This window comes from Sphaeramia orbicularis, chromosome 19, assembly GCF_902148855.1.
Source record: "Sphaeramia orbicularis chromosome 19, fSphaOr1.1, whole genome shotgun sequence".
Taxonomy (NCBI): domain Eukaryota; kingdom Metazoa; phylum Chordata; class Actinopteri; order Kurtiformes; family Apogonidae; genus Sphaeramia; species Sphaeramia orbicularis.
Genome location: NC_043975.1, coordinates 12,976,374 through 12,993,032, shown reverse-complemented (window position 1 = coordinate 12,993,032; position 16,659 = coordinate 12,976,374). Strand labels below are relative to the sequence as shown.

Below are 16,659 nucleotides of genomic sequence, written 5' to 3'. Positions count from 1 at the left end.
CATTAAGTAGTGTTTTTAACTATCTGATGCCCCACCCCAAAATTGAATATTCACTCTCCTTTTTGCTCTGTTTTTGGTCTTCACCTTTGGCTCGTTCCTTCTTTTTCTGCTTCATTATAAACAGCTACAGACATTTTCCTTTGTACCATTCTGCTGTTGCAAATCCGTAACAAATCATTGTAATTTTGTTCTTACACATAATAACTTGATTATTTTGACAGAAAAGTATTGCAAAAAACATTGTAGTGTCTGTAAATTGCCCTAAAACGTATGCAAATACCCCTCAACTCCTTTTGACCTTTATGGACTGGAATAATAATACAGTTATTTAACAGATACATGCATCTACAGATATGAAAAACACTTAATCTGTGTAATGAAGTACCTTATCATTGTGTTTTTTTGTCTTTATACTTCTTCCTCTACTTAGAATCCATTAAAAAACAGCATTTGCGATATCAAACCGATCAGTGCAGTACTCGAAACCATCCGTTTCTTTTAGTGTATATCAGATGAATACAGTACTGATAAGCATAAAACATGTGACAAATCTGATAAAAAGCATGTCTAATAACCAGCCTCTAATTTCCATACAGTATACTTTATATTTCATTTGATTTTATCTGTATTATGTGTTAAAACTAGCTTTTTCTATTGGATTTCTAAGCATTTTTCCATACATTTGCATTGAAACAGTTCCCCGCAGAAGAACAGGACGGTACTGATGATTGTGTGTGCTTTGACTCAGTGAGAGCTCAGTGATGAAAATGCACAAGTCCAGCGAAAGGGTTAATGTTATTCCAGCCCGCAGCTGTCACGTCAGTGTATCAGCGGCGGTCTGTGATGCATGCTTTGCACCTGGGTAACCGACCGCACACAGACACCATGTTAGCATGAGGGTACGCTGTAAGCCGACACACAGGGCCGTGGGTGTGGCGTGACTGCCGCCTGCGCTTCATCTCGTCAGGTGGACAGTTTTGTTTCAGAAGATTGAAAAAAGGGATATCGGGTCACAAACGGAAGAGAAAAAAAAATCACAGCTGAAATCAACACAGAGTGACTGCGACGCCTGATCTCCGTTACATAAAGCTAATAAATACACTTTGTCAGACTTATCGCCGTGTCCATCCTGGTGTAGATACATTTATATTAAAGACAATAAAGACCCAAACAACCACTGGGGACCAAAAAATTTGACTGATCTAAAATGTTTAACCTGTAAAGACCCAGTTTTGCTTTTGCGACAGTTCCAAAATATATTTTTCTCAGTCCAGTTGTGGAAAAAATTATTCAACTACCCTTGTTTTCTTTAGTTTCTTGTTCGTTTTAATGCCTGCTACAACTAAAGGTACATTTGTTTGGACAAATATAATGATAACAACAAAAATGTACCAAGAATCAACATTTTACCACTTTTATCACATTTCTCAGCTTCACAGATCTGATGCATCTTCTACATCTAGTATCATCCACAGTAGAATAGAATTGAGTAGAATAGAATAGAATAGAATAGTGTGAACAGTTTTGAGTCCAACAGTTTCTACCAGTTCTGTTTACATTACCATGTGGACAAAATAAAATAAATAAATAAATAAATAAAAAAAAAGGAAATATCTGTTTAAAAAATATCCATGTTAGGTTATCTTGCGCATTCTGAAGAAATAAAGCTGCTCAAAGTTTTTTTGGTTTGATCTAAGTTCAGCATATAGATTAAAACTATATGCTGAAAGTTAAGTGTAAGAAACTCATACAAGAGCTGGGTAAAATCACCCAAAAATTTAAAATAGATTTTTTTTTCTGTGTTATGAATGAGTTTATTTTCTGGTTACAGCAACTAAAGGCAAAACGTGACTAAAAATGACTCATAATTTACTAAAACTATGTGTCATATTTAACTGGAGTAAAACATTCACGATTAATCTATAATAATAAGAAGAGGCATCATCTTGATTTTGCAATTTCTGCATTTTTCATGACTTTCTGGAAGCAAATCCTTAAATGAATTCCACTACCTATCCCAGTGTGTTTATCTTACAAAATATTTCTTAATTTATCTTCAAATATGACATTTTAATTCAATTGTACCATCATCAGTACGTCTATTCAGCTGCGTTTGTGCTTTGTAAACTCTATACTCGCCTCCTCCTGCTAAATACTGAGTTTTTCTTTCCCACATTCTGATGTTTTATTCAACAAAAAGTTCTCAAATATTAAATGTTATCTCGAGACGAGCAGCCGTGCAAGACCCTCGACTAGACTCGACTCTTAAAAATTTGTTGTCCTTTCAATACTTTGTATAGCGGAAACATCTCAGTCAGTCAGAACTCCCCCCTTACAACAACAAAGCCTTCAAACCTTCTCCACTTCAGGTCATCTCTGGCTCATCCACAGTGAATATGCAAACGAAAACAGATGAAATGCAAAGTGATATTTAAATCGATTGCTTCTCGTGCATCGACTTATGACAACAGGTGAATGAGAAAAGGTGCAGCCTGTCAGGGGTTTTATCTAGGAGTGTTTTACATCTTGATAGTAAACGTGAAAGCGTTTGACATTTGTGTTTGGAGTGGGAGTGGGTGGGTTAGGTACGGTAGGTAGCAGTGTCGTATAGTAACAAAGTACTAATACTTCACTACTGTACTCAAGTATGTTTGAGGAGAATTTGTACTTTACTGAGTGTTTTTTATAGTGATGTCCTGATCTAGATTTTTTTGCTTCCGATCCAATTTTTACCTCAGCCAAGGAGGTTATGTTTTTGCTTGCGTTGGTTTGTTTGTTTGTCTGTCCGCGTGCAAGATAACTCAAAAAGTTACCGACGGATTTGGATGAAAATTTCAGGAACTGTTGATACTGGCACAAGGAACAAATGATTAAATTTTGGTGGTGATCGGGGGGGGGGGGGGGGGGGGGCTGAACTGCCTTGGCGGATGTCTGCACTCTCCAAGTGCTTTTCTAGTTTTAGGATTAGTTTTGCCAATATTGATCCAATACCGAGTTTTTACAATTAAATTTTGATTTAAATTTGAAGTCGACATGGTGGCGCAGTGGTTAGTACTCGTGACTCACAGCAAGAAGGTCCTGGGTTCGATTCCAACACCAGTCGACGGGGGGTGGGACCTTTCTGTGTGGAGTTTGCATGTTCTCCCCATGTCTGCGTGGGTTCTCTCCGGGTACTCTGGCTTCCTCCCACCATCCAAAGACATGCACTGATAGGTTAATTGGTTAATCTAAATTGCCCATAGGTGTGAATGTGAGAGTGATTGTTTGTCTCTATATGTTCAGCCCTGCGATGAACTGGCGAAATGTCCCGGGTGTACCCCGCCTTCGCCCTTATGTAGCTGGGATAGGCTCCAGGCGACCCCCGTGACCCTAGTGAGGATAAAGCGGGTTTAGAAAATGAATGAATGAATTTGAAGTCATTATTTGTAGGTTATTATGTTATTATTTTAGTTGAGATCACAATTGGACTGAATGTGAAACCTGAACTAAACCAAGCATGACACCTTTGACTCTTAATAACTTTAGTATGATTTTTGCACTTTCCAAATTCATACTGTGGGACAAATTAGAACCTTTGGTAGGCTAGTTTTGGACTGCAAGCCGTATGTTTGCCACTGCTGTAGCGCGTCTATGGACAGGTCTGTCCAGGAATTATATGGGGGTGCGTTCCATGCCATATGTTAGTGGTGCACGAATCAGGAGATTACTCACGGGTCAGGTTGGGGCAGGTCAGAAGAATGTCAGTTTTTTGTCAGCGTGGGTTGGGTCGGGTCAAATAATTCCACAAAAGCCCCGCGGGTTGAAAAAAAAAACGACTGGCGTATCACTACCGGACCTCAAGTGAAAGTGAAACATAGACGCTTTATTAATTCCTAAGCCTCCCACGGTTGTGCAGCTAATTTTCCTTTTCCCTAGCTTCAGAATCTTGAATTTGAGGGGGCAGGACATTTGTTTACCCTCCCCCAGCCCGAACTGGACCCGGATCGGCCTGATCTCATGACTAAATCCGAGTCGATCTTCTAAAAAAAAATGCCAAAACAGCAGCCAATACCGATCTTTAGGTCAGATCGGGACTTCCCTAGTTTTTTTTTTTTCTGTTCACTTTCACTTTTACTTCACTACATTTCTGACCTCAATTCCATACTTCCACTCCCATATATTTTTAATTTGCAGTATCGTTCCAAAAAATTAATAATTAAAGGAAATTTGGTGTTTTCACTGCTGAGATTACCGATGACAGCAACAAAGTCAGGAAGCTGATTTCGGTAGAGGACCTGGACTTCCACCCAAGTGTGACTTTCCAGTACTTTATACAACACTGTGGGTGGGTGGCAAGGTTCTAATAGTTTTTGGATTTTTCATTATAGTTTAGTTTTATTTAGTTTTGACTTTTTTTTCTCTAATTCAGTTAGTTTTAATTTTAAGTTAGTTTTAATTAGTTTTTCGAGCAGGTTTGCTAGTTTTTATTAGTCTTCGCTATTTTCTAAAAGCTTAGTTTTAGTTTAGTTTTAGTTTTTTTTTTATATATTTTCTCTTCTTCTCCGTCATATTCAAATAAATCCCAGACAGGACTCTGCTGCTTTCTCCCAACTTTAGTCTCCATTATTCCAGGTAGAGTGGGAACCAGAAGACGGCTGTAAACGACAAATGACGAGAAGTGACGGACCGTTAAATATCATATGGTGCCAGCAGCTAAATTTGCTTGAGGGAAATAAATCGATTTTATATCAATCTGACATTGACAAAGACGAAAACTAAGGGAATTTTATCCATAATTTTTAGACGTTTTAGTTAGTTTTGTAAGCACACAATACAGTTTCAGTTAGTTATTGTTTTTTTCTTTTAATTATAGTTTTTATTTATTTCAGTTAACGAAAATGTTTTTTCAATTGTAGTTTTCGTCATTTCGTTAGTTTTCGTTAATGATAATAACCTTTGTGGGTGGGTTTGGTTGGGTAGGTAGATGGAAGGGGGTTGATGTTGCCGGGGAAAGAGATTACCCTCAGACCTTTTCATCGAGAGCAGGAGAGAAAATAGGGAAATTGAGAATGGGGGGAAGGTCGTTTGCTGTGTATTAGTAAATCCCAGTTAATTTTCCCTGTCAGAGAACAATGAGATATAGACCCCCACGGGCTCTGTTGAATGTAATTCCACCACTTGCTCAGAATCACCTTCATTACTCATCAGAAGTGTGGATCTCCCCCCGCAAAACAAAATTAAAAAAGAAAAAAAAAAAAGACTGGAGTGCACATTAGACAACCGTGTCGCCCCTTAGGACTCTTTGCAGCCCCAATTTTTTGATAGTGAGATTACACCTCTTGAGACATTTTCAGATTTCTAAGAGCAGCTGCAGGTTGAAATTTAGGAGGGAAATATGTCGGCCATACAAGCCCGACACATGCTGCAGGATCCGACGGCCCTTCGGGGATCCCGACAGAAGGCTCGGACTGTGTTTAATTTATAGAAGCTGAGACTTTGGAGAGGGCGGATGTTATTCATGATTCAAAGCCTTTCATTTACACTTAGCACTGTGGTGCAGCGCCGTGACATCATCTGCGTATGTTTTTCACAGCATGTCACATTCAACATGCATGAGCCTGTGAATGCTAGGGGCCTCCGAAGCTCCAATTATATCCAACCGTGGGCTCAGACTCGCAGATTGAGTCTAATTTTTGATGATGAAACCGGCTGTATTCTGAAACTACCCCGTAGCAAACATGTAAACAACATAGCAGTCGATTCAAAATGCTGTTTAGTCTCACATTTGGCTCTAACATCATTCACTACAGCAACAATTACATGAGTGAGTCTATGCATATATGTAGATAATAAGACAAGAGGGGACAACGAATAGAGGGGATACATAAATTTATCAGGAACATAAATGGGTATTTGCTGGTAATAGTCAATATCTGTATAGATTTTTTTCACCGTTGGCAGTGGCATATATTTTTCTGGTGTGTTATATATTAAAAGTTTTTCCATAAAATTGTATGTGTTAATTGTTCATTCAAAGATAATATAATGAAGATGAAGAGTAACTACAATTATGTTAAAAATGAAGATTTCTTTATGAAAAGGGGCATTAAAACACCAACAAAAACAAAATAAAACAAAAAGTAACATTATTATTAGTACCAACAGCCATTGGCCAAAATATCGGTGTCAGTATCAGCCCCGATTATATACAACTGTCGACATTAAGGCTTTTAATTTGATGTTTTGTGTGTAAAATTTTAGAAAACAGTGAAAACTTGACACCCTAAATTATTAAAGTTGACGGTGCCTAAGGCAGTAACATATTTTTTTAGTGTGTTGCATATTAAAGGTTTTTTTCTTAAAATAGTATGTTCTAATCATTCATTCAAAGATAATACAATAAAGAGTGGCTACAATTATGCTAAAAATGAAGATTTCTTTATGAAAAGGGGCATGAGCACCAACAAAACCAAAATACAACAAAAAGTAACATTATTATTAGCACCAACAGCCATCAGCCAAAGTATCGGTATCAGTATCAGCCCCTAGTATCACAACTGTTGACATTAAGGCTTTTGATTTGATATTTTGTCTGTAAAATTTTAGAAAATAGTGAAAACTTAACATCCTAAATCCTTAAAATTTTAGAAAACAGTTCACAAGTAACAACCTAAATCCTTAAAATTGACAGTGCCAAAGGCAGTGGCATATATTTTTCTGTTATGTTATATTAAAGGTGTTTTCATAAATGTGTATGTTGCAATCATTCATTCAAGGATGACGTGATGAAAAGTAACTATAAATATGTTAACATGGAAGATTTCTTTATGAAAAGGGGCATGAGCACCAACAAAAACTAAACAAAACAAAAAGTAGCGTTATTATTAGCACCAACGGTCATCGGCCAAAATATCGGTATCAGTATCAGCCCCTAGTATCATAACCATTGACATTATGACTTTTAATTTGATATTTGTGTGTAAAATTTTAGAAAACAGTGAAAAATTAACACCCTAAATCCTTAAAATTTTAGAAAACAGTGAAAAATTAACACCCTAAATCCTTAAAATTGACTGTGCCAATGGCAGTGGCATATATTTTTCTGTTGTGTTTCTGTTGTGGCATTAACACCAACAAAAACTAAATAAAACAGAAAGTAACAATATCATTATTGGCACCAACCATCGGCCAAAATATCAGTATCAGTATCAACCCCTATTATATCACAACTGTTAAGATTAAGGCTTTTAATTTGATATTTTGGTAAAATGTTAGAAAACAGTGAAAAATTAACATCCTAAATCCTTAAAATTTTAGAAAACAGTCAAAATTTAACATCCTAAATCCTTAAAATTTTACAAAAGTGAAAAATTTGCATCCTAAATCCTCAAAATTTTAGAAAACAGTGAAAACTTAACACCTTAAAACCTTAAGATTGACGGTGCCAATGGCAGTGGCATATATTTTTCTGTTGTGTTTCTGTTGTGTCATCAACACCAACAAAAACAAAATAAAACAAAAAGTAACATTATTATTATTATTTTAATTAGCACCAACAGCCATCAGCCAAAATATCGGTATCAGTATCTCCCCCTAGTATTACAACTATCAACATTAAGGCTTTTAATTTGATATTTTGTCATTAAAATGTTAGAAAACAGTGAAAAATTAACATTTTAAATCCTTAAAATTGAAGCTGAAACATTAATCTTGCATGCTGAGGTTTGTCTAACTGTCCAAGTATCACTAAAAATACATTTGCAATGATATGAAACTCAGAAAAGCTATCATTTCTTTCATTATTGAGAGGTTAAAACATGCAACCATTTCAATAGTGGGAAGACAACCATTAAGTATGAATAGTTTAAAAACAAAGACGCTTACACTTAACGCTTAACTGTTGCAAAATGTTAAAGTATAAACATACAGAAAGCATAAATAAGACTTTAATGAAAAAATGTATAAGTTAAAATCTTAGTCGAGTCAAATAAAGACAGCAGTGCACAAAAGTATATGGTAAAGCAGCAAAAGTAAAGGAATCACTCCTTTCAACATGTTTTATTATTATAGTTTTAATCTCCATTGAACACATATATGCCAATAAAGAGCCTCTGCAAAAACACATCATGTGTTTTTTGTGTAAATAACTAAAATAACTTCTAAAAACAGCTTTTCATCGGAATGTATCAGAGTAAAAAGTGCAATATTCACCTCTGAAATGTTGCTGAGTCCAACTCTTAATTATAAAGTAGGAGAAAATAATAAATACAAGTAAGTCCAAACTTATTTTCATGCCATCTTTGACTAATGCTGCGTTTGTAGTGATACTAAACATTCAAAATACTACAAAGTTGGAGGCTGTTTCAAGATAATTATCCGTGTGAAAGCATTTAAAGTTCAGTTCAAAGAGTCCAGCCCATAATTGAGATTTTAAATACAAAAGGAATTTTCCCCATGCACAAAGAGAGGATGGGATCATGCCAAAAATACAGTATTTTAGGCCTATTAATCACAAGATGTGTGTTTTGTGTTCCGGCAAACTTCCCCTCCAGCATGGCTGCAGCTGTAGGAGGAGGCAGGCCTATTGTTCAGACTAACAAGGGGCGCAGAGGTCACTTGCATTTTCACAAGAGCTTTTGCCAGAGGGGTTTGGGGAAGTAACGGCACACCAGTGTGTTTGGGACGGATCTACACTAAAGCTGTTTCTATGAAGTCACATCGTTCCCAGTCTATTATAAAGGGGGATAGATTAGATTAAGTGAGATTATGCAGAGAGGGGCTCCCTAAAAAGAGCAAAAATAACACACTCGGTACTTAGCAGGCAAGTCAACAGTGGGATTAAGCCTAAAGGACACGTTCAAATCCAATGCTAATATGCACAATGGTCATCCTACCACAGGCTTAAGTTTTAAGTGGTTGCAAATGTTGCTGCTGTGGATTTTTCATCTTATTTCAAGTAGCAGCGGCGGCATGAAAATCTCACTTTCTTGCCATATTTTGGTTTCGTGTAAAGCTGGAGTTAATCTGCAGTTTGACAAATCACAAAACCAAAAAGTGAGGGATGTTTTTCTTCCTGTCATCCCCATCTTCCTTCCTGTCAAGCCCTCTCTGCGCGCGTACAGTTTGTACAATAACAGCTCCTATCACCGATGCGCCCCGAAAATATGCACAAAGTGGTTGCACACTCTAACATGATTAAATGATGTGTGGTCTGGCGTCACTCCCAGCACCTCTCCCATCCCTCGCTCCTCACTCTATCTCCCTCCTGCACGAATGCAAACATACGCAGATTCCCTTTCCCTGAGCCGTGTTGTGAAAATAGACGCCTCATATTAACAGTCAACAGTGGAGCTGACAGGTACAGTCTGACCGTTCCCTCCGTCGTAAAAACCTCTCAGCGGGAAATCTGCGCCGTACACATGTCGCCGTGGATCCGTGTCACCAAGTCAGAGCGTTACAAATCATGACAAACACACACATGAGGAATGCACAATGTGAGAAGAATACAGCGGGATGACGTACAGCCAAAGCTTGTTTTGCGATTCTCGGGGGGGTGGAAATACGTAGATGAAAACCACAATGAAAATTAACTCCATTGCACACATATGAAGTATTTTTCATATCTACAGATGCACAAATCAACCAAAAAACAAAGGTATTCAAGTCAATAAAAGTGGAATGTTTACAACTTATAGGCATCGCAATGTATTTATCATCTAAAATCGTTGAGTTATGTGTAAAGAAGTTGCATGCAAGAACAAATTCACTATAAGATTCATTCACTAGTTTCCAACAGCAGAGTGCTACAAAGCACAAACACATCTCAAAGATCACCATCAAAAAAGCAACTAGTTGAGCCAAAGAGCAACATTATCACAAAAGAGCTGATAATGACCAAAAACAGAGCAAAAACTAAGCAAATATTTCATTTAGAGTCATCAGATGGTCAAAAACACTACTTTAAGTGAATAGTTTTGGGCATATTCACAAAAAACAAGTCAGTTGAAACTCTGGCTCTCATAAAGTTATTGTCCATCATGAAGAGCAAATCAGGGAGATACTTTTGTCAAAACTCTTGGATGTTGTCATGGAACAAACTCAATTCGTTACCAAAAAGACTTCAAAGACATCAAAACTGTTCCACCTAATGACAACCTGCTCAAACATTGTAGGCGAACAACCTTTTAAATCAGCACTGATGACTTCATTGTGAAGGTTTTACAAGAAAAAAGGGGCAGGAAACACTAACTTCATCTGGAGATCAGCCAAAAAACAAAAGTATTCAAGTCAAAAAGAGTGGAATGCTGACAACTTACAGACATTGTAATGCATTTACCAACACTTTCTTCACAAATATCATTAAGTTATGTGTAAAGAAGTTGCACACAACAATAAATTCATAAAGATTCATTCACCAGTTTCCAACAGCAGGGTGCTATAAAGCACAAGCACATTTCAAAGATCATCATCAAAGAAGCAACTAGTTGAGCCAAAGAGCAACATGATCACAGAAGAGCGGGTAATGACCAAAAACAAAGCAAAAACTGAGAGCAACTATTCTAATTAGAGTCATCAGATGCTAAAAAACACTACTTTAAGTGAATAGTTTTGGGCATATTCACAAAAATACAACTGTGACAGTCAAAGTTGAAACTCTGGCTCTCATAAAGTTATTATTCATTGTGAAGAGCACATCAGGGAGATATTTTTGTAAAAACCCTTGGGTGTTATCGTGGATAAAACTCACTTTGTCACCACAAGACTTCAAAGACAACAAAATTGTTCCACCTAATAACAACCTGCTCAAACACTGTAGGCGAACAACCTTTTAAATCAGCACTGATGACTTCACTGTGAAGGTTTTACAAGAAAAAAGGGGCAGGAAACACTAACTTCATCTGGAGATCAGCCAAAAAACAAAAGTATTCAAGTAAAAAAGGGTGGAATGCTGACAACTTACAGACATTGCAATGCATTTAGCAACACTTTCTTCACCAAAATCATTAAGCTATGTGTAAAGAAGTTCCATGCAAGAACAAATTCACAGATTCATTCACCAGTTTCCAACAGCAGGGTGCTATAAAGCACATGCACATCTCAAAGATCATCATCAAAGAAGCAACTAGTTGAGCCAAAGAGCAACATCATGGCAGAGCAGCTGGTAATGACCAAAAACAGAGCAAAAACTAAGAGCAAATATTCTAATTAGAGTCATCAGATGGTCAAAAACACTACTTTAAATGAACAGTTTTGGGCATATTCACAAAAATACAACAGTCAGTTGAAACTCTGGCTCTCATAAAGTTATTATCCATCATGAAGAGCAAATCAGGGAAATATTTTTTGTCAAAACTCTTGGATATTATTGTGGAACAAACTGAATTTGTTGCCAAAAAGACGTCCTCTGCAGCCTTTAGATTTTTTTGGGTTTTTTTTTTTTTACAATATTGCATCAGTTAAAATTGTTCCACCTAATGACAACCTGCTCAAACATTGTAGGTGAACAACCTTTTAAATCAGCACTGATGACTTCATTGTGAAGGTTTTACAAGAAAAAAGGGGCAGGAAACACTAACTTCATCTGGAGATCAGCCAAAAAACAAAACTATTCAAGTCAAAAAGGGTGGAATGCTGACAACTTACAGACATTGTAATGCATTTAGCAACACTTTCTTCACCAAAATCATGAAGTTATGTGTAAAGAAGTTCCATGCAAGGACAAATTCACTAAGATTCATTCACCAGTTTCCAACAGCAGGGTGCTACAAAGCACAAGCACATCTCAAAGATCATAATCAGAGAAGCAACTAGTTGAGCCAAAGGGCAACACTATCACAGAAGAGCTGATAATGACCAAAAACAGAGAGCAAATATTCCATTTAGAGGCACCAGATGGTCAAAAACACTACTTTAAATGAACAGTTTTGGGCATATTCACAAAAATACAACAGTCAGTTGAAACTCTGGCTCTCATAAAGTTATTATCCATCATGAAGAGCAAATCAGGGAGATACTTTTGTCAAAACTCTTGGATGTTATTGTGGAACAAACTGAATCTGACTTCTGACTTCCTCTGCTAAATTTGATTTTTTTTTTTTTTTTTTTTTTTTTCTTTTTTTGTTACAATATTGCATCAATCAGAAATGTTCCACCTAAGGACAACCTGCTCAAACACTGTATGGAAACAAAGTTTTAAATCAGCACTGATGACTTTCGTGGAGATTTTACAAGAAAAAAAGGGGCGGGAAACACTAACTTCATCTCCAAACTAATCACAGGTGTAATATCTTAACCTGCAAAGACCTGCTGTAAACACTTGAGAGCCTTGTACCCTTTGCCCGGTACAAAAACCTTCATTCAGAATGCTCTTTGACTCACACAAGCTGCCTAGTGACACACATCTTTTATGGAGGACGCCGGGCTTGCCCTGCTTTCTCCTTACTCGTTGAAAACAGTCCCGGCAGGGTCGTTCGTTCAACCCAAGAGTTTACGTAGCCCGGCAAAGACAACACAAATAGGACCTTGAGCGTAATCTACACAAACCGCTGAAGGAAGAGCGGTCGTTCGCTTACTCGCTCGCCTTTTTTCCTGTTAGAGTGCTTAAGAAGGTTTTCCGTGCACAGGAGCTGCTCGCCGCGAGTGGAATTCCCAAGCCGAATCAATAACATTATGACATTATACACCAAGCTAACAGCCCTGTTTACCAGCTACTTAAGCACACATTGTTGGTAAAAGAGGGATCAGGCTGCAAACCTTTGGGATCAAAATGATGCAATATGTCAAAAACAGGTAATTATCTCTGTTTTTTTTTTTTGAGTGTCAAATAATGCGGTGGACTGTTTTGGAAGACAAAAGGAGCATGGGTGTAATGCAGACAATATCTCAGTAGGTGAGTGTGGCCAGTTGACACACACTAGCTCTGGGTCTCTTCGCAGGCGAGTGGTGCTGCCGGAGGTAATGAGGCCTCTTGTGTGTCCTCTCTGATCTGAGAGTTGAATAATTTCCCATGTGGCACAGCCATTTCCAGCTTCCGCCTTTGCTCTCACCTCGTCGGGTGGGTGGAAAGGCGAGAGCGAAAACTCCCACCCCGAGCTGAAAACGTGTTGCCATTGTCAATCTAACGGTACCACACACACACACGCACACACACAGACAGACCTTCAGCTGGCGGTGATCCAGACGAAAATATGTTTAAGTTAAGAAAGAATGCCGTCCATTCAAGCCGCGACTGAATATTGTCTTCTGTTGTTCTTTTTGCAGTTTTATTCCGCCGCTTTCCATTGGTCAGTAGGAAACACAGTTAATAAATGGTCTACTTCAGCAGCCAGACACACGTGCTGGGTTGCAGCTCTCTGTTTCAATGTGTCTTTTGTTTGACGGCTGGTGTTTCAACATCCTCAACTTGAATAGAAGAAGGTCAGCCTGGTGGGGTCTGCCCCATGGTTATTCAGGAGCCCAACCTGGGGCCCCACATTGGCGGGGTGACTGTGAAGGGAGTGAAAAGGGTGAAGGGGACAGAAAACCTCCTCCACCACCACCACCACCACCTCTTCTTCTTCTTCTTCCTCCTATTTTTGCCTACATCTGACAACTCCCTGCGCTCTAAATCGACGGGAGATGGAGGAATCCGAGTTTTTTGAAGAGCTCAATCAGCGTTTAATCGCACGTGGCTTTCGAGTACTTCTGATTAAAAAGTCGGCGGTTCGGAGCCATCAGAAATCAAAACTCAAAAGACCAGGTGCTGCTGGAAGATGGCACGACTTCAAGGCTAAAGTGAAAGTTGAGAAATCTTGACAAGTCTTGAGTTATTTCACCCGAAGTGTTTTAGTAGAAGCGAAGACCGCCGGGTTATATGTCAGCAATGTAAACAAGAAACTGACACCGGGGTCCGAACGAAGCGTGTACGAGGAGGCACGTTTGGGGATGCTGCAGCGAAAGGAGGAGAATGAACTTTTCAACAACATAACAACAACAACAGGAAGAGCTCTCCTGGACACGTCTGCGAAAAGAGACAAGAAACATCTGCACGTGTGTTTGTTTGGCTGCTTGATGCTCCCAAACTGGGACGTTTTCGACTGCAGATAAAGTGCATGTGTGTGCGTATACATGACTCAATGACTCAAACTCTCTCTCCCTTCTCTCTCTCTCTCTCTTTCTCTCTGTCATTGACAATGGTTAGGAAACAGAGCCGGGAGCTGTGTTTGGCTTACTTTTTTCCACTTGGCCATGCTTTTTGGCTTCCTGGCCAGATGTACAGCCGTGAAAAGGAGCCCAGTTCTGTATGAGAGGAGGCCCCCCCCCCCCCCCCCCCCTCAATTCCAACTGGTTCCACAGTCACAGACACCAGCATTTTTTTTTTTTAAGGAATGTGAGACAATAACAGTAATAACCCAACACAAAAAAACAAAACAGCAGCAGCAAAGTTCACATTTTAAACCATTAGATTCCAGGAATAATGCGCGCAATGCAGTGACCATCCACGCATCCATCCACACTTCTCCTGCAGCCTTCTAGCGTGTATCACCTCGACTATTAAAGCCAGATTAGAGCAGCCATGTGCTTTGTGCGCATCAGGAAAGCAAACCAAAGCCCACACGCCACGCAAAGACACATTCATTCTGCACAAAAACCCAAACACATACACAAAAAAAACGCACACATTCTGCTTGTATTTCTGCTACAACCGTGGATCCTCCGAGAACCCCGACGCGCACAGATCAACGCGGCATCTGTTACCAACGAAATGCACAACCTGCTTGAACAGCCCCGGCGGTTCAATCCCCGACGGCGTGTTAGTAAATAATCCCAATCATCATCATAATAATAATCATCATCATAAACACCATCATAATAATTCAAGCTGCAGGTTTGTTGTTGTTATTATTATTATTATTATTATTATTATAGGCACCCGAACGCGCTCCGCCGTGCCAGTCCAAGCGGTCACCCTATTGTTGGGAAACAAAAATCTGAGCCAAAAGTGGAAACAAAACCTCCCCTTATTATAGACAAGACGCTTCGCAGTCGAGACACTGACTGAGAAAGAACAAGCGACGTGTTTTTGTTTTTTTTGTTTTTGTTTTTTTTTAAGTTTGCAGCTTACTCACCGGGCTTATTACGCGCAGAAACTCCTCCGGTAATTTTCGGCTCCTGTTTTTTAAATATCTTCCCCCCTCACGGCCACTGAGAACGGGCTCAACGTCAGTGGGTGAGTAACTGAATAGACTCGGAGAGAGCGCAGTAAGTTGAAGTGTCAAATTACATTGGCTATTCTATTACCAAAGGGACCCACGGTCGGTGGCTGCTGACAAAATGTGTCGCGGATTTCCGAGGAGAAGCCATGAGGACAAGAAGAAGCAGGAGCCGGACTGTCGCTCAAAAAGCCTCTCTCCGTGTGGTGGTGGTAGTGGTGGTAGTGTGGTGGTAGTGGTGGACTGGATCCGGCAGAGCGACCCGGGTCTACCGCAGTGTCCGGATGGAAAAGCTCCGGATTTTACGCACGGAAATGCACCGCGCCAAATGGAAACAAGTGGAGTAAATAATAACAACATGGGTTTAGAATCTGCGGCCATGGCTGAAATAGGAAGTGGATGCACATGAATACAACAGTAGAAGGAATACAAGCACTTATCTATAGGAATAATGTTGCAGTGTGTTATATATATATATATATATATATATATATATATATATATATATATATATATATATATGAAAATATAAGACATAACAGTTGTTCTTTTTCTTCTATTATTTGATTTTTGTGTGTATTGTTTATTATTATTATTATTATTGTTGTTGTTGTTTGATTTGTTTTTTTGTTTTTTTTTTAATTTGTGTATTGTTTATTATTATTATAATTTTTATTTTTGTTCCATATGTTTTGTATTATGTCTGTGTCTGAAATAAACTAAACTAAACTACAACTAAACTAAGTTAATAAGAATGTGTGAAATGTGTCCAAAACACGTTTGTGCATACATACTGCTCCTTTTTCTAATGAGTTTTATAAAAAGTTGGAATATTTTTTTTAATTTTTTATATACATCCCTTTATTTAGTAATCACAATAACACATTGAGTCCCAGTTACACTTAACTGATCAAAAATATCACAAACAATTGATGAAAAGAAGAAAATCTTTAACCTATATATACATTTTAATGTGACTGAATTTATTTATTTATTTACTTATTTATTTAGTTAGTTAGTTACTTCAAATGTACATGCTTCTTGATATATGACAATAAAACTTCATAATAATGTATAAAATCCCCCACAAACATGTTCCTGAATTTTTATTTATACATACATCTCTTGTTTCTAATGACTTTTTTTGCATATATTCTTCAATCTATTCTGAATTTTGACTTCAAATATCATACACTAAATTGTTAAATGCTTCTAATTCAATACATTCAAACGTAAACATGTCCATATAATAGAAACTAATAGTGGCACAGACAGTATAATAATAACAATTTAAAAAAAAAAAAAAAAAAAAAAAAACATCGAAGTGATTATCTTATTTGTTTGCTGCAGTCAAACTTAAAACTTAAACTTTCTTAATTTCTGATGCAACTAATGAAAAAAAACTTTTTTTTTTTTTTTTTACACAAACATACAAACTGTTTATTCATTCATTAAGTTTACATAAATTAAAAAAAAAAAATAAATAAAG

The 16,659-nt window shown here is 37.9% G+C and overlaps 1 protein-coding gene and 1 long non-coding RNA gene across 3 annotated transcripts in view; one reads left to right on the top strand and one right to left on the bottom strand.

The window, feature by feature from the left end:
* LOC115439501 (zinc finger MIZ domain-containing protein 1-like) overlaps window positions 1–15,275 on the bottom strand; it is a 380,932-nt gene extending 365,657 nt beyond the window's left edge. For both annotated transcript variants that reach the window (XM_030163314.1, XM_030163315.1), the window contains exon 1: window positions 15,087–15,275. The gene's annotated coding sequence lies outside the window, so the exon portion shown is untranslated. The remainder of the gene's footprint in view (window positions 1–15,086) is intronic.
* Window positions 15,070–15,632, top strand: LOC115439503 (uncharacterized). Its single transcript, XR_003938260.1, has 3 exons — window positions 15,070–15,187; window positions 15,264–15,376; window positions 15,407–15,632. It is a non-coding gene; the product is annotated as an uncharacterized LOC115439503 (long non-coding RNA).
* Window positions 15,633–16,659: the final 1,027 nt, after the last annotated feature.